Here is a 24,545-nt window from a genome sequence, read left to right on the forward strand (position 1 = left end):
CGTGGCTATGCTGCTGATGAGTGCTAGTCAATACTATTGTACTGGTTGCAATTTCAGAACATTCTTTCATACATTTTAAGTACATGATATGATTCTTAGTTACTAGACTTCATTCATGCATTCCATAGTATGACAATGTAGACTGTATTGGTCTCTCAAGGATAATCCAATCCTGATAGCACATTTCTTTTTTGGGCCCAGCAGGTTTCTCCTGCATTCTCAGACTCCCAGACCAATTGTAACTGGTTCTACAGAGGTAACAAGACAAACGAAAAGGAGGAGCAGACCTCATGTGAATGTGAGCAACAAACAATACAGTGAGGTGGATGTGGGGAGGATATCAAGTAGTTTTTATTGGAAAACAGCGTCTGGTGAATCTCTGATGTTATGGCAAAGATTCTAAACAACGAGATGGTAGTCAAAGTCCTGGCTGTAAAATCCTGGTTGTCAAATCTTTGTAACATCCACAATCGGACAGTAGTGCTGAAAAGCAAAGGCCGTTTGGATGGCGAGAGTCAGTGCCATATTTTGCATGGAATGTTGCTACTAATTGTGTTTCTGCCAGGTACTTGTGACCTGGATTGGCTACTGTTGGAAGCAGATACTGGGCTACATAAGTACATAAGTATTGCCATACTGGGACAGACCAAAGGTCCAACAAGCCCAGCATCCTGTTTCCAACAGTGGCAAGATCCCAAAAAAGTACAAAACATTTTATACTGCTTATCCCAGAAATAGTGGCTTTTCCCCAAATAAGGGGATGAATGATTGGTCTGACCCAGTATGACTGTTCTTACGTTCCTTGTTTTTTGGTGGCTCCCACGATTTCATCTCTCTCCTCATAAATATTCAGCCAGCAGAGGTCTGTATTTTTTGGCTGCTAGTGGCACTATGTCTGGATATACAATGCCAAGCCATGTTTGAGCACTGTCATTGATTATCCAGGTTTGTACAGCTTGCTATCCCTTATCTGGTTAAGTATGATATTCTGCAAGCAACCTCCTAAGTGAAACCAGATAAAAATGAGATTTTTGCAGTCCGATTTGTCTGGTTAACTTAGGTGATAAGTGCTGAATATCAGCTCTTAACTGCAAAAGTGCAAACTCCGCCCCCCGGATTGTCCACAAAATCACAGCTATGGATTTAGTGGTTAGGATTGATATTCAGAAGCACTAGCTAATGAAGTGTCACTGCACAAGCGATTTAACCAGGCAGGAGCCTCTCCCACCCAGGTCAATCGCTTTGATTCGACGCCTGTGATCTTAGGCTTGCTTAAGAAACGTTATAGATGAGTATAATCATTTTTAACTTAGACCTCTTTTGATTCATGAATTTTTCATGATCCATCTGGCTCTGTACCATGAGTTTTCTGTTTTTCATGAACCAGGCATCCTGTGACCCAAAATGACTGCTGGAATGTGATTTTTTGATGATGGAAACTGAACTGACCCATTTTTCTAGAGAGAAGCAAAGAAAATCATACTTCTAATGTGGGGATTCACTACTCAACACTGCTCTCTTCAAAACCTCTGTTCCATTCTGCCTCAGTTCCAAGTTTGCAACTTCTGAAAAGCCAATTAAAATACATGGAATTGTGAGATTCGGTGCCTTGACACCCTTTTCGTAAAAATGATCAGATCACGTTTCCCGTACTGTCACTGAAAGGTTAAGATCCAGCAAGCAACTCCAGTCCTTGAGTGGAGCAAGCCAGTCAAGTTTTTAAGATATCCTCACTGAATATGCATGAGATACATTTGTATGCATGGCCTCCACTTTTTAAGCATACGCATCTCATGCATATTTATTATGGATATTTGGAAAACCTGACCAACTTGCAGTATTTAAGGACTGGAGTTGTCCACCCTCCTGTTCAGACTGCAAAATGAAGGTCAACCTGTCGTGCTCTTGTGTTTATACAGGGCTATTGCTGAATTATCAGTCTGGTTTCTTGTCTAAGCATATTCAGATGAAAATAAAGTCTTAGTATCGTGGTTATCAAACCTGGCCTGGGGGGCCACCAGCCTGTCAAATTGTCAGGATATCCCTAAAGAATATGCATGAGACATATTTGTATGCCTGTTACCTCCATTATATGCAAATCTCATTACTTCCCCTTGTGAGTAATTATCTTCAATTAGTTACCTTAATCTATTATTTTTCCCAGTAACTTATCATACACTTTTTCAACATATACAATCGTTTTTATTTATAAATGTTTAAATTCTTGCACATTTTGTTTCTTTCATTGTCTTATCCTCTTTCTTTCTCTCATACTCCACTTGTACTCCATTCAAACCTACTCACTCATACCTACTACCTTTCAACACAGTGAAATTGTCTGGACTAACGTTCTTAAACCTCAAGCAGTTAAATAAAGCTGTTCTTTCTTATTGCGGGATTCTGGTTACATTAGTATCCAATGTTTCTTATATAGCACATTGGGAAAAAAAAGTCTAATCCAATTCTTCTTATTCTGTCATATCACTCTATTTGTAACCATAGTATAATTTCTTTAGGACTAGAAAGATTGCGTCGTTTATTTCATTGATGTATAATGTGCTGATTGAAGAAAGTTTCTCATTAAAGAGTTGTCCTTTTCTCCCTGCACCTTTATCTCCACCGACAAAGTCCAACAATTGCCCTTTTAAATGCCTTATGTATGACTCTTTTGAGGGTATCCCTGTTGTCTGACAAGTTGTCTCATTAATTCTGCCTGATCTACAAGGGCCCTGATACAGTTGAAAAGGAAGGTTTTGATACAACCGAAAAGGAATTCCATAGAAGCACGGTGCAATTGTTGGACATTGTCGGTGGAGATAAAGGTGTAGAGAGAAAGGATTGCATTTTCTCAGTGGGGACAAGACTGAGAAGAAGAAAAGGGAGTAGTGACAGCACTCCAAAGAGACAGCTCTTTAATGAGAAACTTTCTTCATTCAGCACATTATGCATCAATGAAATAAACGACGAGATCTTTATAGTCCTAAAGAAATTATGCTATGGTTACAAATAGAGTGATATGACAGAATAAGACTTTTTTTCCAATGTGCTATATAAGAAACATTGAATACTAATGTAGCCAGAATCCCGCAATTAGAAAGAACAGCTTTATTTAACTGCTTGAGGTTCAAGAACGTTAGTCCAGACAATTTCACTGTGTTGAAAGGTAGTAGGTATGAGTGAGTAGGTATGAATGGAGTACAAGTGGAGTATGAGAGAAAGAGAGAGGATAGGACAATGAAAGAAACAAAATGTGCAAGAATTTAAACATTTATAAATAAAAATGATTGTATATGTTGAAAAAGTGTATGATAAGTTACTGGGGAAAACAGTGCATATTTATTAGGGATATCCTGAAACCCCAACTGGCTGGTGGTCCACCAGGACAGGTTTGAGAACATTTCACCTGGCATGAACCACTGGCTTAGTACATGCCAGGTGAAGAAATGCTTAAATTAAAAAAAACTCACTTTGGAATATTTAGACAATAAAGATGTTATTTATCTGCAGGGCCGTGCTGACACAGTAAGCGAGGTAAGCAATGCAGGGGGGCACCGACCTCTAGAGGGCGGGCACCGACCTCTAGAGGGCGCCACTCACTTGCAAAATCTTTTACCTGAAGTTGTGATTCTCCTTTCTCCCCTGCCCTTCCCGCATCAGGAAGTGAAGGTAGCCCACCAGTGCTGAGACAGACACGCTGCTCTGCTAAAGCTGTTTCAAAGAGTACAACCAGCAGCTATTTATGGCTTTGGTGTGTGAACAACTTTTATTCAGGGTGAGCTGGAACAACATTCAAATTAAAGAGAACAGGTTTGGAGGCAGGTGTGCAAGTGAGACTGGGGAGAAATAAAAAATAAATAGTGTAATTGTTATCTGTAAGTGGTTCAAAGTTTTTGTTTTTTGAGCATGTACACTGAGAGGAGGGCATGACTGCAATGATGTGTACATAATTATCATAGCTACAGCTAAAATCCATTTAATTGGCTGAGGAAGTTTAGCTGACGTATAGTGTAGAATAGCTGGTAAGTAAAAATCTGATTGCTTTTTTTGTGTGTTTGTTTTTATATAAAACATTCTGCTTGGATAGGGAGAGTTTGTGATATTTGAAAATACATTTTGCTTTAATGAAATTGCTAAACTTTAGAGTCAGAGACTTATCAATGAGGGATACATACAGTGGAAAGGAAGCCCTGGAAACAGAGTTAAGAGGACAGATACCAGCAACAGAATCAGATACTGGGCCAGCATGATCAGAAAAAGAAAGTCACCAGCCAACAAAGGTAGAAAAAAATCGTTTTATTTTCATTTTAGTGTTTGGAATATGTCCACTTTGAGAATTTACATCTGCTATTTTATTTTGCAATGTATAGCAGTCTCCAAGAGACTGGGCTCCCAGTGAGTCAGGGGAGGTCAGACTGTGTAAATGAGATGAAGAGACCCCCCCCCCCCCCCCCCACACCCCCCACTGTAACAAAGACAGGAACATGCATAATCAAAGCTTAGGTCTCTGCAGTTACAAGGGCTGGCCATTCCTAATTATGCTAATAGTTTTTAATAGGCTAAGTCCCACTGAAAAGCCTCTTTATAAAGGCAGTGCTTTCTCTGGAGAGCAGTGTTAACAAACAGCAGGAACTGTGTTTATTTTTTTAAACTGCTTTCCTGTGTAAGCTAATTTACAGTTTTCTAGTATATGCTTGACATTGAAGGGTGTGGTAGACCCTTTTGTCAGGTCTGGCTGGGCCTGTAGTTTTCAGTCTAAAGGAAAGACAGGTAGCAATGGAGAAACATCTAATGAAGAAGCGAGACGGGGGGGGGGGGGGGGGGGGGGGGGGGGGCACCAACTGATAGTCTGCAGGGGGGCACCAGAGACCCTTGGCACGGCCCTGTTTATCTGAGTGCAAATGGACTGTCCTCTGCACTTGGAAAGACTGCCAACTTTTCACCATCTGACCTGGCCTCTGAATACAGTATACCACAATTTACAAGACGAAGTCATAACCTTATACACATTATAAACTTTTCTTGTTTGAACTGCATAAACCACTAAATCTGTGTGCTGTTCCATGCAAACAATGGAGATGCCTGTGGGCTGCATACAACAACCCTAGATGGTTGTAGTGGTTTGCACTGTAGACACTAACATAAAAATTTGTCTTATGCAAAAAATGCAAAATATGCCATCAATGTTTGTTTACATAGAATTACCATAGTGTTTTGGTAAGAATAGTAAATGTTGCTGCTTCAGAGGTGAATACCAAGTACAGGAACATACTGAAGAATTCTTCATGACCTGAATCCAAATACTGTATTATATATGCATTCCCTTTTTCTACTTATCAACCTGTTAGCACTCAAATGTGTTAATAATAATAATAATAATATACTGGTGTAACAGCCTGCTGCTTGTAACCTGTTTTGGGCTGCTTTAAAACTCCCAGAAACATTGCACCTAGCCAGGCACGTGCAGTTAAATAATGTTTATATTTCTATACCTGAGAATTCTTCAGATTTCACCCAGAGATTCCAGGAGTTCAATGAAATCTGAAGGTCTCCCCAAGTCCCACCAGCTGATGACCTTCTCTTTTGGCAACAAGAATTCCTACCAAGCTTGGCAGTCAGTGGCAATGCCCCTGGGCTGACACCAATGCTGGCTCACCGCACATGTTCAGCTTCCGTGCACCAATGAATCTCAGGCTGATCACAATTTAGAGGCTCCCAGGTAAGTGTATTCTGTATTCAAGACTGTTATCTCAGTTATAATATTAGCCCCATCCCTGAGCCACTAGGACAATCCACATGTTCATTGGATGTTTACCTAAAAGCTGGTCCACACTCTGTGCAACCACCCAAAAGCCCTTGCTGAGTTGTACATTTGCACTGACTGCAGCTTTCACTTCTTGAACTGAAGTGCTAGTGTTAAGCCTATTACAATCTCCCTCCCACTTTCACTCTATGATCTTCCTGACCGTTTTTTGGCCCTGACCCTTCTGGTAGTTTCTTAGCCCTCTGTACATCTACTCATGTTGTCTCACAAAAATGCCAAAGCTCACTTATTAGGAATGTGTGTCATATTTATTTGAAGGCTATCTCACTCTTTTAGTCTCCTCTCTCACTCAGAGCCTCAGTATTAGTGCTGTGATCTGATCACTATTTTCATGAGAATTACTCTAAAAAGAAAACAGCCAGGTAGCCCGACCAGTAAGAAGAAATCTGAACACACACCTTCCTGCAAACTTTGCCTTCCACTGCCCCATCCCTTTCCCCTACACCCTACAGATGCTGTTAAATCTGAGCACATACTTTTAGTCATTGAGTGAAGACCACTTTGAAAATTGTCTCATTGCCTCTGCTCTTCTATATCTTCTCAGAGGCATACAGAAAAGCAAATATCAGTTTATAACTGCTTCTTTCACTTCTAAAATATTATAACACTTAACTCATTGTACTGTACATTTATACCACAAACCAGAAAAATCTCACTCTTTAGCCTTCAGTCTCACTCTTTGGGGCAGAAATTTTCATTCTTTGGGATAGTTCACCCTTGACACCTCTGGTCTTATCTGGAGATGTTCCCTTCCCTGCCCTGCTCAAATACTAGCCTTCACAACCAAGTTTCTTTGGGATTAGAACCCTATAAAGATCTCTTAAAAGCATACAGTATCTGATGTGATTGGCATACACTGGTTAGTGTTGTGGCCATAGATTTTATATACCGCTTTTCTGTGGTACAACCAAAGTGATTTACATTTACTGCATGAAGGCACTTTTCTCTATTCCTAGTGAGCTCACAATCTGAGGGAAGGTTTTTATTTTGTATCTGATGTAGTGGGAAAAAAGGGTTAAGGAGGAGATTCTGTATATGGCACCTAAAAAATCGGCACTGAAATCAGTGCCGACTAAGCGTATTCTATAATCGATTAAAGAATACGCTTAGTTGCTATCTCAGCACCTAAAACTACACGCTTCCATTTACACCAATGAAAACGTGGCATAAATCCCAGCATGTAGATTTACGTGCGCTGGGCCATATTCTATAACTATGCGTGTAAATTTCAGAACACCTATGAAATACCCATTTCTCTGCCCGTAACCACGCCCTCTTTTGCCTGCACGCATTAGAAGGTCAGCGCACTTTGTTACAGAATACGCTTAGCAAGTTGTGTGCATAAATTCTAATCAGTACCAATTAGTACTCATTATTGCTTGTTGAGAGCTGTTATCAATGCTGATTAACTTGTTAAGCCAATTAAGTTACATGTGTTATTGTACAATCTGCACCAATTTTAGCACAGATTTCTAGGCAGGCTACATAGATTCTGAGGGTAAGTGACTTGCCTGGGGCAAAAGGAGCCACAGTGGGAATTGAAACCAGTTTCCCAAGTTTTCAGCTAACCGTGTTAACCATTAGGCTACTCCTCCACTCCCCATGTGGGAATACATTTGGCAGCTCTCTTTCATCCCTTTGGACCCAAAGAGGTTCTGACTTGAAAATTAGCAAAGACCGCTGTTTTAAAGTGTGAATACACATAGGGCATGATGTTAAAGTGCAATGACAGCTGGCACTGCCAACAATTCTTTAACTGCTCTTCAGTTTATCCCTTAAGCCCCTACATTATTTGTAAGATACACAAGAGACTGAGTATTAACTGAACTAGATGCATGCCAAATACTAACATGGGCATTAGAACATCTTTGATGTGCACTAAATATATATTCTAGCTTTTTAGAAGCACTGATAAACTTATCCTGGAACACAGAGCAGAAAGGGAAAAGAGGTTTGTGGAAGGGAGTATTCATAGCAGGTGAAGCTTAAGATGAAAGCTGTACATAAGACAGCTGGGGAATAGTGCTTTGCTGGACCGTCTGTTGAATGACATGTTGAAGACAAGAGTCTTAATCCCAAATTATTCATAGCTAAGTAATTTATGGAAACTTCACAACTGGTCCATGAAGGACAAGTCAGCTATTTTACTTAGACAAATCCATCATGGTAAAAATGAAAATAAAAAGTCTAGCTATAGAACATGTGAAGGATAACTTTGCATAGATTGCCTAAATAGGAAAACAGATGTTTAAATCCACGTGTTTAAAACTATGCTAGTATTTCTAACCCTATTTCAGATAAATTAGTCTTAAGCGGGTCACTTTATTTAAAATATATTAAATTTTGTTGGTTGGTCCAGGTCGGGACCAGCATTCACTGAGGGACCACAGGCATAATTAATCTACTCGCTCCACACTCCTCTCTGGCACACAGTAATTCAGTCCAGGTCAGAATTTGGGTTCTGAACCAAGTGGATTTACTTAAAATCTGTAAGCAAAAGGGACAACAATTCTCATAATTGTCAAACAGGCAGAAGCAGGAAAAATGCAATAAAATCATAACACAGTTTTTTTCATCTGTGGCTAAAGGGCTGTCCACTCTTTAGAGACCCTCCTGTACCCTTCTCTTGAGGCTGTGCTCTCTCCGAGTTGAACTGGTTCCCCATCAGGAACTCCTCTGTAAGTTTCTTTGTCTCTGTAACATAGTAACATAGTAGATGACGGCAGAAAAAGACCTGCACGGTCCATCCAGTCTGCCCAACAAGATAACTCATATTTGCTGCTTTTTGTGTATATCCTACTTTGATTTGTACCTGTGCTCTTCAGGGCACAGACCGTATAAGTCTGCCCAGCACTATCCCCGCCTCCCAACCACCAGCCCCTCCTCCCAACCACCGGCTCTGGCACAGACCGTATAAGTCTGCCCAGCACTATCTTCACCTCCCAACCACCAGCCCTGCCTCCCAACCACCGGCTCTGGCACAGACCGTACAAGTCTGTCCAGCACTATCCCCGCCTCCCAACCACCAGACCCACTGCCCACCACCGGCTCTGGCACAGACCGTATAAGTCTGCCCAGCACTATCCCCGCAGGGGACTTCCTCCTTGTATCAGGACCAGGATCTTCAGCTACTTCTCTAGCTTTGCTACTATTTTCTCCTTTATCATCCTCCTTAGAAGTGGCAGTGGGCTGGTTCCTCATTCTAGCTTACACCTGAAGACTAGTGTAAGAACCTCAGCAATTCTGCATTGCTCTATGTTCTCCTTCTAGTACAATGACTGGGTTAGCTAAGGACCTCTTCTCCTTGTTGTGTGGTATAATGGCTGAGGAAGCAGAAGCCAAAAACAAATAAATTAGAACAGGTCTGGGTTTTATACCTGTCACAGTCTCCCTCCAAAAGACGTCTCCTTCTACCATGACTTCACTGGACAGGAGAGACCCTCTCCTTGTTCCAGAAGCTATGGGGATATTTACAAGTCAAAATCCAATATTTTAGTTGAGTAGTGCTAATCAAGTCTGAGTAGTAGGAGGTCTATTCTGAGGGAAATGACCAGGGGTGTGATGGTAAATTTTTAACAATAGACTCTCCAGGCATAGCTAGCCCTGAAGTTGGGGTGGGAAGGGGTGGACTGGGGGGGGGGCAACTCATGCCTCTCTCCCCCCCCCTCATACGGGCATGTTAGGCATACCTTTGTTGGCAGGGATGCTGAGCCCCACCAGCCAATAAATGGACTGCCATCACTTCCCGCTGCTTGTTTCTAGCTCTGAGCAGCATGCTGGGACTTCTCGTGCATGCTAAATTTTGACCCTGGCAACTATATTTTTTTTCTAACTAATCTCCTCATTCATCAATTTTCCTTTTTAAACTTTGGTTGCATTGTGATCACTATTGCCCAGTAATCCCACCACCAAGTGGCCCTTTACTTGGAACTGTGGTAAAAAAAAAAAATTTAAAAAGGGCTTAGCACATCCTAACATGGGACTTTCCCATTTGCTAAGCCCATTTTTACCACAGTAGTAAAATATAGGGAAAGGGGATAAGACTTCTGCAACTACAATCAAAGCAGTTTACATATTCTATACAGGTTCTTATTTTGTACCTGGGACAATGGAAGGTTAACTGACTTACCCAGGGTCACAACGAGCTGCAGGGAGAATTGAACCCGGTTCCCCTGGTACTCAGGCTACTGCACTAACCATTAGGCCATTCATCCATGTTCTAGTTTTAGTTTTGCAGGTCCCGTGCAAATTTTTCAATTACCACATGGGATTTGTAAAAAAATAATGCAGGAGCACTTATTGCCTCCTATTTAGGAGGCACTAAAGGTTCCTACGTTACATTCTCATTATCTAGTTACAAGCACTAATGTGAATGTGCTAGCTGGATAACACTTCCCCACCCATACCATGCCCCCCCTCCAAAGAATAAATAGTGTGCAATTAGTGCATTCAAACAAGAAAATTACTATAGGATGCTTTAGTGTGTTCTGTGGTAAGCCTTTATCAGTGCGCTAAGCCTGATTTAGGGCTTAGCACATCTTAGTGAAAAGGCCCTCAAATTTGTAAGTCTTCCTAATCTCTGTTTGCATTTCACTCTCTGTTTCTTCATCCTATCCAGGTGGACAGTAGTATACTCCCACCAGTATTCTCTTCCCCATCACACACGGAACTTCTATCCATAAAGATTTCACTTTGCATCTTGTTTCCTGTAAAACCTTTAATCTGTTTGACTCTATGCCGTCCTTAATATTTAGCACTATCTCTTCAATTTGATCCACCCTGTCATTTCAGTATAATTGTACAATAATATTATGGTATCCCATTAGTTGTCCTCCTTTCACCAGGTCTCAGTGATGCCAACTATGTCTAGCTCTTCATTTAATGCCATGCATTGTAACTCTCCCGTCTTATTTTTAGAATGTTGATGTGTATTTCAAACTCATATAGCAGTCGATGGGGGTAATCTGAAGTTATTTATTTCTGTATCTTCTTTATTTAAATACTCCTAGACTATTTCGGCTTTTAGTTTTGTAAACTGCTTACAAGGTATCCCCATTATGTGGCATAACAGAATTAAATAAACTTGGAACTTGAATCATAACTTCTCTGTTGGGAAATTCTAACTTCTGCATTTGGCCAGTAACTCTTGAAGGGGCCTAACTTTTCTTCTGAGTGCATTTACTTTGCTCTTCAAAATATTAGACCAGAGTTGAAGTATTTCCAGTTTAGGTGGAAACTGAAGGTGTTTCTTTTTGAAAGAGCTTTTGGCTAATTTAGTATTCAAGTCCTTTGTTTACCTCAATATTATATAAGCATGATGTCATGATGATAGATGTATGAAATGGCCTCCCAGTGGAGGTGGTGGACATGAGGGCTGTATCTTAATTCAAGAAAGCATGAGGCATGTGCAGGGGATCGCTAAAGGACAGGAAGGAATAGTACAGATTAATATTTGGTATGGATGGGCAGACAAGATAGGCTGTATCAACAACTTTGACAGTGCTGACCACAGCAGGAAAAAATGATCCAGATATTCAATGCTGAACCTAACCCAGAACCAGCACTGAATCCAGGTCATTGGCAGCTGTCAGAAATGATCCAGGTGCCAGCCGATATTCAGATCAATACCCTGATATCAACCTGGATATATTTAGAACAAACTTTTTTGTTGTCCTAACTTTATCCAGGGACTTATCAGTTAATGGAGTGAAAATTACTGCAAACTAGTTAAGTTATGGCTCCACTCCTGGATCACCCCTGCACTAACCAGATAGTGTCATGGCAATCTGCCCAGATATTCAGCAGCAATATCCAGGCATGGTATGGGCAGTGGGAGATAACTGAGTAAGACCCTCTCCTACCGGTTCTCTCTCTTTCAGTGTTGACTTCTATGTATTTCTATGGTTTTATTGGAGGTAAATGAATATAAATCTGTAGGTGGCCTAAACGGGTGCGCCTAAATTATAGGTACTTATTTTGTACCTGGGATAATGGAGGGTTAACTGACTTACCCAGAGTCACAAGGAGCTACAGGAAGAACTGAGCCCGGTTCCCCTGGTACTCAGGCCACTGCACTAACCATTAGACCACTCCTCCATCTTCTATTTTTAGTTTTGCAGGTCCTGTAGGGATTTATAGTTGTTTAAAACCATATACGAAAACAAAATTAATGATGCCTCCCTTTCAACAAAATAAAATGACAACAACAACAAAGCTGAAAGAAAACATTTGTGTTTTTCCAGACCATTGATGGAGCAGCCACAAAAGTGCATATGCCTGGCCAACACTATGAGCATGTTTCAAACTTCCTGCATGCAGACCTCGCCAGATTAAAATAAACTCATGATGCTAGCAGGGAAAGCTCACTGCCAAAGAGGCTGGGTTCTTTAACAATTAAGCAAACTAGGTGTGACCTAGAGCACCAACATCTGGAGGAGGGTGACATGCTTAGATATGCTGAGATTAACGAATCTGTGCAGCTGCCTCCTAGCCTGTGCTCCCTGAAGAAATGAAGGCTTCTGCTATTGTATCCTGCCCCCTCAGTCCTCTAGAAAGGGTCTCTGCAAGCCCCAAACAGAAAAAGTTGTTGATACTGCCTTCCTCACTCCCAAAAAAAGATCATATGAAGCTAGATTAAAAAAAAAAAAGCAGGACTAGGCAAGTCACCTAGGGCAGCAGCTTTGAAGAGGGACAGCAAAGAGTATGATGTCCAATTATGCATTTTTACATCAGGGAGTGCTAAAGAGGTAAACTTCCTAGATGTAATAAATTACTGCTTCTTTGAGCAACTGGTCCAGGAACCGAGAAGAGGGGGAGCTATTTTAGATCTAGTCCTTAGTAGAATGCAAGGCAAAGTATGAGAGGTAACGGTGTTGGGTCTGCTGGGAAACAGTGATCACAGCACGATCAAATGTGAGCTAATATCTAGAGTTAAATTGCAAATGAAATCTACTGTAGCAGCATTTAACTTTTGAAAGGGCAACTATGCTAAAATGAGGAAAATGTTTAAAAAGAAGCTAAAAGGATTGGCTGCAAAGGTTAGGACTTTAAATCAGGTATGGATGTTGTTTAAAAATCTGAACTTGGAAGCCCAGACCAGAAGCATTCCACATATAAAAAAGGTGAAAAGAAGAGTAAACAATGTCAGTATGGTTAAAAGTTGAAGTGAAAGAGGCTATTAGAGACAAAAGAACAAAGAATGTAAAAATGACTTGAATGAAGAAAACAAGAAGCAACATAAGAACTGGCAAGTTAGAAACAAAGCATTGATAAAGAAGGCTAAAAGAGAATATGAAAAGAAACTTGCCACAGAGGCAAAAATTCATAGTAACAACATTTTCAGGTACATCACAAGCAGAAAACATGTGAGGGAATCCGAGGGACCACTAGATCATGAAGGAGCAAAAGGAGCACTCAGGGATGACAAGGCCATAGCGGAGAGGTTAAATGAATTCTTTGCTTTGGTCTTTATGGAAGAAGATGCAAGAGATCTACCTGTACAAGAAATGGTTTTCAAGTGTGATGATGTAGAGAAACTGAAGGAAATCTCAGTGAACCTGGAAGACATACTGAGCCAAATCGACAAATTAAACACCTGGACCAGATGGCACTCACCCTAAGGTACTGAAAGAACTCAACCATGAAATTGCTGATTTGCTGTTAGTGATCTGTAATCTGTCTTTAAAATCATCCATAGTACCTGAAGATTGGATGGTGGCCAATGTACACCGATTTTTTTAAAGGGTTCCAGGGGTGATCCGGGAAATTACAGTCCGGAAGCCTGATGTCAGTGTCGGGCTAAACAGTAGCAACTATTATAAAGAATAAAATTACGGAACACACAGATAAACATGGTTTAATGGGAGAGTCAGCACGAATGCAGCCAAGGGAAGTCTTGCCTTACCAATCTACTTCATTCCTTTGAAGGTATGAATAAACATGTCTATAAAGGTGAGCTGGTTGATGTGGTGTATCTAGATTTTCAGAAAGCTTTTGACAAAGTTCCTCATGAGATACTCCTGAGAAAATTAAAGAGTCATGGGATAGCAATATTCTGTTGTGGATTAGAAATTGGTTATTGGACAGAAAACAGAGCGTAGGGTTAAATGGCCATTTTTCTGAATAGAGGAAAGTGAATAGTAGAGTGCCGCAAGGATCTGTACTGGGATCGGTGCTATTTAACATGTTTATAAATGATCTGGAAAATGGAATGACATGTGAGGTGACTAAATTTGCAGATGGCACAAAACTATTCAAAGTTGTTAAAACACATGCGGATTATGAAAATTTGCAGGAAAACCTTAGGAAATTGGAAGGCTGGGCATCCAAATGGCAAATGAAATTTAATGTGGACAAATGCAAAGTGATGCACATTGGGAAGAATAATCTGAACCAAAGTTACCGGATGCTAGAGTCTACCTTGGGAGTCAACACCCAAGAAAAGATCTAGGTATCATTGTAGACAATACGCTGAAATCTTCTGTCCAGTGTGCAGCGGCAGCCAAAACAACAAACAGGATTCTAGGAATTATTAGAAAAGGGATGGTAAATAAGACCAAAAATACTATAATGCCTCTGTATCATAAGATTAGCCATACTGGGTCAGACCAATGGTCATCTAGCCCAGTATCCTGCTTCCAACTGTGGCCAATCCAGGTTCAGTATTATGCAATATCCCCTAGATTCTACATAGTGCACCTAGAGATCTGTGCCGAAATCCAAGCACATTCTTTAACAACACGTGTACCTTAATTAGCTTAGCAAGCTAATCAGCATTAAGAAGCAATAATGAGCATTAATTGGCAACAATTAGTCTTAAGCTCACAGCTCGCTTTTTGCATTCTGTAAAGCAGTGCACCTACCTTCTAATGCATGCAGGCAAAAAGGGGTGTGGTTATAGGAGGGGAAATGAGCATTTTGTGGGTTTTCTGAAATTTATGTGCATAGTTATAAAATATGGCCCAGTGTGCCTAAATCTACATGCCAGGATTTATGCCATGTTTTTGTTGGTGTAAATGGAGGCAAGTAGTTTTAGGTGAAGATATCAACTAAATGTATTCTATATACCATGCCTAAATCTAGATACTGCTTATAGAATACATTTTGTTGGCATTGATTTCTGCCCCGATTTTTTTAGGTGCCATATATAGAATCTTCTCCTATGTAGGGATTCTTGTGTTTACTAAAATTAAAATGACACATTTCCTCAAGGGGCCATAAAATGCTACCACTGTAGTCCATACCTTGAGCTAGAAACCTTGAGAAATAGACACATTGTAGAGATTGCTCCACAAATGGCAGACTGATCCTATCGTATTCATTTTTCTTTTTTACAGCTACCTGTGAATACCAGTCTATAGCTTGGAAAAAAACCAAAACACATCGTAATCTTTGATTCTATGTTTTCACTTGGGAGAAAAGAGTTCTATGAATAAAAACATTTCTCCTCAGGATAGAACTGATATTCATGGAGAGACTCCTGTTATTAAAATGTAACTCAATCAGTATAAATAGTTTTAAGAGTAAGACATTCTGTAATTTTTGATGAGAACTTCTCAGTGTTACATCACTGGCTCCAAAATTCAGACTTTGTCACATTGTCAGGTCTGGTTCAAGACAAATATTTATGAAGTATATTTTCACATATTTGATCTAAGAACCAAGTTAATTTGCCATGCACTGGTTAGCCTGCCATGGTTGAGCATGCCAAGGACAGAATTTGGGAACTACTGGATTAGATTATGGGCTGCATACAGCAGTTCATTGTGCAGAGACTTTAATGATATGAATGCCTGGGGTGTTCTCATCATCAGTCAAAGAGTCACCAGACCTTGGGAAATTTAGACATATAATGGCATGTGCTTATCTTTTTAATTGTAAACAGCAGTAACCACCTGCTATAAATTTAGGGAAAATCATTTCATAAGAACATAAGTGTAGTCATATTGGGTCAGACCAATGGTCCATCTAGCCCAGTATCCTTCTTCTAGCAGTGGCCAATCCAGGTCACAAGTACCTGGCAAGAACCCAATTAGTAGCCCCATTCCATGCTACCAATCCCAGGGCAAGCAGTGGCTTCTCCCATGTCCATCTCAATAACAGACTATAGACTTTTCCTCCAGGAACTTTGTCCAAACCTTTTTGTAAACCCAGACACGCTAACCGCTGTTACCACATCATCTGGCAATGAGCTCCAAGGCTTAACTATTCTTTGAGTGAAATATATATTTCCTCGTATTTTTTTTAAAAGTACTTCCATGCAACTTCATTGAGTGCCCCCTGGTCTTTGTTCTTTTTCAATGAGTGAAAATTCGATTCACCTCCATCTGCTCCACACCACTCAGGATTTTGTAGACCTCAATCATAGACCTCAGCTGTCTCTTTTCCAAGCTGAAGAGCCCTAAACTCTTTAGCCGTTCCTCATGCAGGAGCAGTTCCATCCCCTTTATCATTTTGGTTGCTCTTCTTTGAACCTTTTCTAAATCCACTATATCTTTTTAGAGATAAAGTGACCAGAACTGAACACAATACTCAAGGTGAGTTCGCACCATGGAGCGATACAGAGGCATTGTAATATTTTTGGTCTTATTTTGCATCCCTTTCCTAATAATTCCTAGCATCCTGTTTGCTTTTTGGTCACCACCACAGACGTTATTCAATTCTTTTGTTGGCAAGCACAAAATAATCCTTAATGCATTGTTAAGGCTGTGAGTCCCTGTGCCCAACGAAGCACAGATGAGACAAGCTCAGACCTGAGCTCCACAGGGCGGCCGAACAATCCCGAGACTTCACCTGGAGCGACCCCTTCCCCCAGGGATTGAGCCCCCAGGGCCGGGGGCTGACAGGACTTCTGAACTCCAACCGGGAGTGGTCAGACGACAGGCAAGAGTCGAGGCTGGCGGCAAACAAAGAGGTAGTCAGGATACAGGCAATAATCAAGGCAGGAAGCAAACAAAGAGGTGGTCAGGATTCAGGCAATGGTCAAGGCAGACAGCAAACAGAGAAGTAGTCAGGATTCAGGCAATGGTCAAGGCAGGCAACAAACAAAGAGATGGTCAGGATTCAGGCAATGGTCAAGGCAGGCAGCAAACAAAGAGGTGGTCAGGATTCAGGCAATGGTCAAGGCAGGCAGCAAACAAAGAGGTGGTCAGGATTCAGGCAATGGTCACGGCAGGCAGCAAACAAAGAGGTGGTCAGGATTCAGGCAATGGTCACGGCAGGCTACAAATAAAGAAGTAGTCAGGATTCAGGCAATGGTCAAATCCACAAAACAACAGGAAACACCACGAACTCCACCAAAATAGAAGCCGAAGCAAACTGATGACAGTGTTCTGTTCTTAAATAGGCCTCTCATCAGGAGATCCCTGCCACAGCTGACAGGCGAGGAACCTCATTGGGCACACCCATATGAATAAGCCTCTCAAGATGGCTGCCCCTCAGGAACCGATGAAGATGCTCTTCTCAAGATGGCTGATCTTCAGAAACTGATACTGATGAACCTCTCAAGATGGCCGCCCCTCAAATGAATCTCTCAATATGGCCGCCGCCAGGAGCAGCAAGGTAGGAGTGTAACATGCATACAGTGTCTCTAACTGTTCCATATAATGTTCTCATCATTTCTACCATTATACCCAATGTATACCAATTACATCCACTGAGTGTAATATCCATTATTATCAACATGGTTGCACCCAAGGGAACTGAGTCAAGTTAACTGAAGAAAATTACAAGCAACTCAAGTTTAATTAAATAGTATAGAGTAACTATTACCACTTGTCACTAGTACTTTTGAAATATTACACAGTATCTAAATGCTAGGATATTCTTTAACATTGAGAATGCACATATTATCAATGCTGATATTATTTATTAACCTCAGAATTGTATAAAAGTCACCAAAAATTGTGTGTGCAAATTTGGTACATGCCCAATTTGTGCATGCAATTTAATTGAATTACGAGCTGTCACCAATAAATGGCTTTTTAACAAGCAATTAGCACTAATTTGATTTAATTGGCATTTACGTGAAAAGGGGGTGCGGAAATGGGAGGGTCATGATTGTAACGGGGCCATTTCTAAAATTAACACGAGTTGTTATAGAATAATGGGGATACATGCCTAATGTAGGTGCGTACATTTGCACCACATTTCAGTTGGTGCAAATGGCCGTGCCTAAAATTAGGCACGATCCCTAACTGAAACCTGGCTCACCCCCGACGACTCTGCCTCAGTCGCGGCCCTGTGCTATGGAGGTTATCTGTTCTCCCACACTCCCTGCCCAGTTGGCCACGGAGGAGGAGTCGGGTTTCTACTTTCGCCCTCCTGTAGTTTCCAACCCCTCCTTCTACCGCAGTCTCACTGCTTTTCATTCTTTGAAGTTCACTCCATCCATCTATTCTACCCGCTGCCACTCAGAGTTGCAGTCATTTACTGCCCCCCCCCCCCCCCCGATAAGTCCCTCCCTTCCTTCCTTCGTTACCGACTTTGATGCCTGGCTCTCTGTTTTTCTTGAACCTTCATCTCCGTCCCTCATTCTTGGAGACTTTAATATACATGCTGATGACCCACCCGACTCCTATGCTTCTCAGTTCCTCACTCTGACATCCTCCTTCAACCTCCAGCTGAGCTCCACCACCCCTACTCACCAAACTGGCCATTGTCTTGACCTTGTCCTCTCCTCTACCTGCTCACCCTCCAATTTCTGTGCCTCTGCTCTTCCTCTCTCAGATCATCACCTGATCACCTTCACACTTCATCACCCTCCCCCTCAGTCCCGCCCAACATTAACCACTACTTTCAGGAATCTCCAGGCTGTCGATCCTCCCACCTTATCCTCTTGTATCTCAAATCTCCTCCCTTCCATCAAGTCCTCCGAGTCTGTCGACAAGGCTGTCTCTGCTTACAATGCCACTCTCTCCACTGCTCTGGACACACTTGCACCATCCATCTCCTGTCCCACAAGGCGTACTAATCCCCAGCCCTGGCTGACCCCTTGCATCCGATACCTTCGTTCCTGCGCCCAATCTGCCGAACGCCTCTGGAGGAAATCTCGCACCCATACCAACTTCATTCATTACAAACTCATGCTATCCTCCTTCCAGTCCTCCCTATTCCTTGCCAAACAGGACTATTACACCCAATTAGTAACATAGTAACATAGTAGATGACGGCAGAAAAAGACCTATATGGTCCATCCAGTCTGCCCATGACAAACTCATATGTGTATACCTTACCTTGAATTTGTACCTGTCCTTTTCAGGGCACAGACCATATAAGTCTGCCCAGCAGTATTTCCCGCCTCCCAACCACCAGTCCCGCCTCCCATCACTGGCTCTGTTACAGACCGTATAAGTCTGCCCTCCCCTATCCTCGCCTCCCAACCACCACCCCCTCTTCCCCCCAACTGCTCCGCCACCCAATTTCAGCTAAGCTTCTGAGGATCCATTCCTTCTGCACAGGATTCCTCTATGCATATCCCACGCATGTTTGAACTCCATTACCGTTTTCATCTCCACCACCTCCCGCGGGAGGGCATTCCAAGCGTCCACCACCCTCTCCGTGAAAAAATACTTCCTGACATCTTTCCTGAGTCTGCCCCCCTTCAATCTCATTTCATGTCCTCTCGTTCTACTGCCTTCCCATCTCCGGAAAAGATTCGTTTGCGGATTAATACCTTTCAAATATTTGAACGTCTGTATCATATCACCCCTGTTCCTCCTTTCTTCCAGAGTATACATGTTCAGGTCAGCAAGCCTCTCTTCATACGTCTTGGAACGTAAATCCCATACCATCCTCGTAGCTTTTCTTTGCACCGCTTCCATTTTTTTAACATCCTTCGCAAGATACGGCCTCCAAAACTGAACACAATACTCCAGGTGGGGCCTCACCAACGTCTTATACAGGGGCATTAAAACCTCCTTTCTTCTGCTGGTCACTCCTCTCTCTATACAGCCTAGCAATCTTCTAGCTACTGCCACCGCCTTGTCGCACTGTTTCGTCGCCTTCAGGTCCTCAGATACTATCACCCCAAGATCCCTCTCCCCGTCCGTGCCTATCAGACTCTCCCCGCCTAACACATACGTCTCCCTTGGATTTCTACTCCCTAAGTGCATCACTTTGCATTTCTTCGCATTGAATTTTAATTGCCAAATGTTAGACCATTCTTCTAGCTTCTTCAGATCTTTTTTCATGTTTTCCACACCCTCCGGGGTGTCCACTCTGTTGGAAATCTTGGTGTCATCCGCAAAAAGGCAAACTTTACCTTGTAACCCTTCGGCAATGTCACTCACAAATATATTGAACAGAATCGGCCCCAGCACCGATCCCTGAGGCACTCCACTACTCACCTTTCCCTCCTCCGAGCGAACTCCATTCACCACCACCCTCTGGCATCTGTCCGTCAACCAGTTCCTAATCCAGTTCACCACTTCGGGTCCTATTTTCAGGCCGTCTAGTTTATTTAAGAGCCTCCTGTGGGGAACCGTGTCGAAAGCCTTGCTGAAATCTAAGTAGATGATGTCCATAGCACGTCCTTGATTTAATTCTCCCGTCACCCAGTCAAAGAATTCAATGAGATTCGTTTGGCACGATTTCCCTTTGGTGAAACCATGTTGTCTCGGATCTTGCAACTTATTGGCTTCCAGGAAATTCACTATCCTTTCCTTCAGCATGGCTTCCATTACTTTTCCAATAACCGAAGTGAGGCTTACCGGCCTGTAGTTTCCAGCTTCTTCCCTATCCCCACTTTTGTGAAGAGGGACCACCTCCGCCGTTCTCCAATCCCTCGGAACCTCTCCCGTCTCCAAGGATTTATTAAACAAGTCTTTAAGAGGACCCGCCAGAACCTCTCTGAGCTCCCTCAGTATTCTGGGGTGGATCCCGTCCGGCCCCATGGCTTTGTCCACCTTTAGCTTTCCAAGTTGTTGATACACACTCTCTTCCGTGAACGGCGCTCTATCCACCTCATTTTCAGGTGTACTTTTGCCAGTCTCTCTCGGTCCTTCCCCAGGGTTTTCTTCAGTGAAAACAGAACAAAAGTATAAACAACTCACAAACTATCTAGACAAACATTCAATACTGCATGATGCCCAATCAGGATTCCGTTCAAATCACAGTACAGAAACAGTATTAGTCACCCTTATGACCAAATTCAAACAAATAATTGCAACCGGCAACAATATACTCCTCCTACAATTTGACATGTCAAGCGCCTTCGACATGGTTGACCATGAAATCCTACTACACATACTTGAATACTTTGGCATCGGAGGAAACGTCCTGAACTGGTTCAAGGGGTTCTTAACCCTGCGTTCGTATCAAGTCACATCAAACTCAACCACGTCCAAAGCATGGATACCTGAATGTGGAGTCCCACAAGGCTCACCTCTCTCACCAACCATATTTAACCTAATGATGATCCCTCTAGCGAAACTCCTATCAAACCATAACCTCAACCCATATATATACGCCGATGATGTTACAATATACATCCCATTCAAACAAGACACCAAAGAAATCTCAAAAGAAATCAATCAGAGTCTACACATCATGAACACATGGGCAAATACATTCCGCCTGAAACTGAACGCTGAAAAATCCCAATGCCTGATACTCACCTCCCAATACAACACAACTGAATTCAACATGTTAAACACACCAAACCTTAAACTCCCTATCTCAGAAACGCTAAAAATCCTTGGAGTGACTATCGACCGCTACCTAACACTCGAAACCCACGCAAACAACATAACAAAGAAGATGTTCTTCTACATGTGGAAGTTGAAAAGGCTAAGACCATTCTTCCCAAAATTTGTCTTCCGCAGCCTAGTTCAATCCTTCGTCCTTAGCCACTTGGATTACTGCAACTCATTATACGCAGGATGCAAAGAGCAAATACTGAGGAAACTTCAGACAGCCCAGAACACAGCAGCCAGGCTCATCTTCGGAAAACCTAGATACGAAAGAGCAAAACCACTACGAGAGAAACTACATTGGCTTCCACTCAATGACCGCGTTACTTTTAAAATCTGCACATTAGTCCATAAGATCATTCACGGCGAAGCCCCAGCGTACATGTCTGATTTAATAGACCTACCACTCAGAAACGCTAAAAGATCATCCCGAACTCACCTCAACCTCCACTACCCAACCTGCAAGGGCCTGAAATACAAGACGCTATACGCGTCAACCTTCTCCTACAAGAGCACGCAATCCTGGAATACACTACCGCGCAACCTAAGAATGATTAACGAACAAGCCTCCTTCCGTAAACTACTGAAGACTCACCTGTTTGAACAAACCTACGGAAAGAGCCTAAACACATAGAGACCACACTCACTGTTCACCAATGCAATGCACATCCACTTCTTATCCCTCATCCCGCTATCCAGTCAATCACATATTTATTCACAGAACTTTATACACCAAATGTCTTGGTGTCCAACAATGAATGTTTTTTCCCATTGTCTCTTTCCAATGTTTTTCAATTGATGTCCCATTGTTATATTCCCAATGATATTAGAATGTCTCGCACAACCCTGTTCAATGTAATCCATAACCTAGTTGTAACCAATGTATCTCTATTATTCATATCTTATTGTAAGCCACACTGAGCCCGCAAATAGGTGGGAAAATGTGGGATACAAATGCAATAAATAAATAAATTTAGCAAATTGGCTTTTTCTTCATCATTTTCTACATAATGTTTTGTTGTATCTTTTAGTCTCACAATTCCCTTTATAGTCTTTCTCCTTTCACAAATATACCTGAAGAAGTTTTTGTCTCCTCTCCTTACATTTCTATCCATTTGTTCTTCCGCTTGCGCCTTCGCCAGACGTACCTCTCTCTTGGCTTCTTTCAGTTTCATCCGGTATTCCTCCCAGTGTTCCTCCTCTTGAGATTTTCTATATTTCTGGAACGCTAACTCTTTAATCTTTATTTTCTCAGCCACTTGCTTTGAGAACCACATCAGTTTCCGTTTTCTCCTGCTTTTATTTACTCTCCTTACATAAAGGTCTGTGGCCCTGTTTATTACTTCTTTTAGCCTGGACCACTGTCCTTCCACTTCTCGTATGTCCTCCCAGCCCATCAGCTCCTTCCTCAGGTATTCTCCCATTTTGTTAAAGTCAGCTCGCTTGAAATCGAGGACTTTGAGTTTAGAGTGGCTGCCGTCCACATGAGCCGTTACATCAAAACAAACCATTTGATGGTCAATGTTTCCAAGATGCGCAGCTACTCGGACATTTGACACACTATCCCCATTCGTGAGCACCAGATCTAACGTGGCTGCCTCCCTCGTGGGTTCGTTCACCATTTGTCTGAGCAGAGCACTTTGGAAAGCATCCACAATCTCTCTACTTCTTTCCGATTTTGCAGACGGAACCCTCCAATCTACATCTGGCAGATTAAAATCTCCCAACAACAGTACCTCTCTTTTCTTCCCCAACTTTTGAATATCAGCGATCAGATCTTTATCTAGTTCTTCCAATTGTGTCGGGGGTCTATAGACAACACCCACGTGGACCAAGGTTCTATCCTCTCTTTTTAAGGTGATCCATATCGCTTCTTCTCTCAGCTCCAACCCTCGTCGTCTCTTCGCCACCCTTAACTCCCTCCTCAAAGTGCCCTCCGCTCCCACCCCCACCCCCCTCACTCTCTCCTCAATCACTAGCTGACTACTTCTGTGACAAGGTGCAGAAGATCAACCTCAAATTCACTACCAAGCCACCTCCTCCTCTTCACCCTTTAACCCACTCCCTCAACCAACCAACCCAGGCCTCCTTCTCCTCTTTTCCTGATATCACTGAGGATGAAACCGCCCACCTTCTTTCCTCCTCGAAATGCACCACCTGTTCCTCTGATCCCATCCCCACCAACTTACTAAACACCATCTCTCCTACTGTCACCTTCCCCCCCCCCCCCCATCTGTCTTATCCTCAACCTCTCTCTCTCCACTGCAACTGTCCCTGACACCTTCAAGCATGCTGTAGTCACACCACTTCTCAAAAAACCATCACTAGACCCTACCTGTCCTTCCAACTACCGCCCCATCTCCCTCCTACCCTTCCTCTCCAAGATACTTGAATGCGCCGTTCATAGCCGCTGCCTTGATTTTCTCTCCTCTCATGCCATCCACGATCCTCTTCAATCCGGTTTTCACCCTCTACACTCAACAGAAATGGTACTCACTAAAGTATGTAATGACCTGTTCCTTGCCAAATCCAAAGGTCACTACTCCATCCTCATCTCCTCGACCTATCCGCCGCTTTTGACACTGTCAATCATAATTTACTTCTTGCTGCACTATCCTCATTTGGGTTCCAGGGCTCTCTCCTCTCCTGGTTCTCCTCTTATCTCTCCCACCGTACCTTCAGAGTACATTCTCATGGATCTTCCTCCACCCCCATCCCGCTCTCTGTTGGAGTTCCTCAGGGATCTGTCCTTGGACCCCTTCTTTTTTCAATCTACACCTCTTCCCTGTGCTCGCTGATATCATCTCATGGTTTCCAATACCATCTTTATGCTGACGAGACCCAGCTTTACCTCTCCACACCAGAAATCACTGCGAAAACCCAGGCCAAAGTATCAGCCTGCTTATTCGACATTGCTGCCTGGATGTCCAACCGCCACCTGAAACTGAACATGGCCAAGACCGAGCTCATTGTCTTTCCACCCAAACCCACTTCTTCTCTCCCTCCACTCTCTATTTCAGTCGACAACACCCTCA

Source organism: Microcaecilia unicolor, chromosome 5 (assembly GCF_901765095.1).
Source record: "Microcaecilia unicolor chromosome 5, aMicUni1.1, whole genome shotgun sequence".
NCBI classification, from domain to species: domain Eukaryota; kingdom Metazoa; phylum Chordata; class Amphibia; order Gymnophiona; family Siphonopidae; genus Microcaecilia; species Microcaecilia unicolor.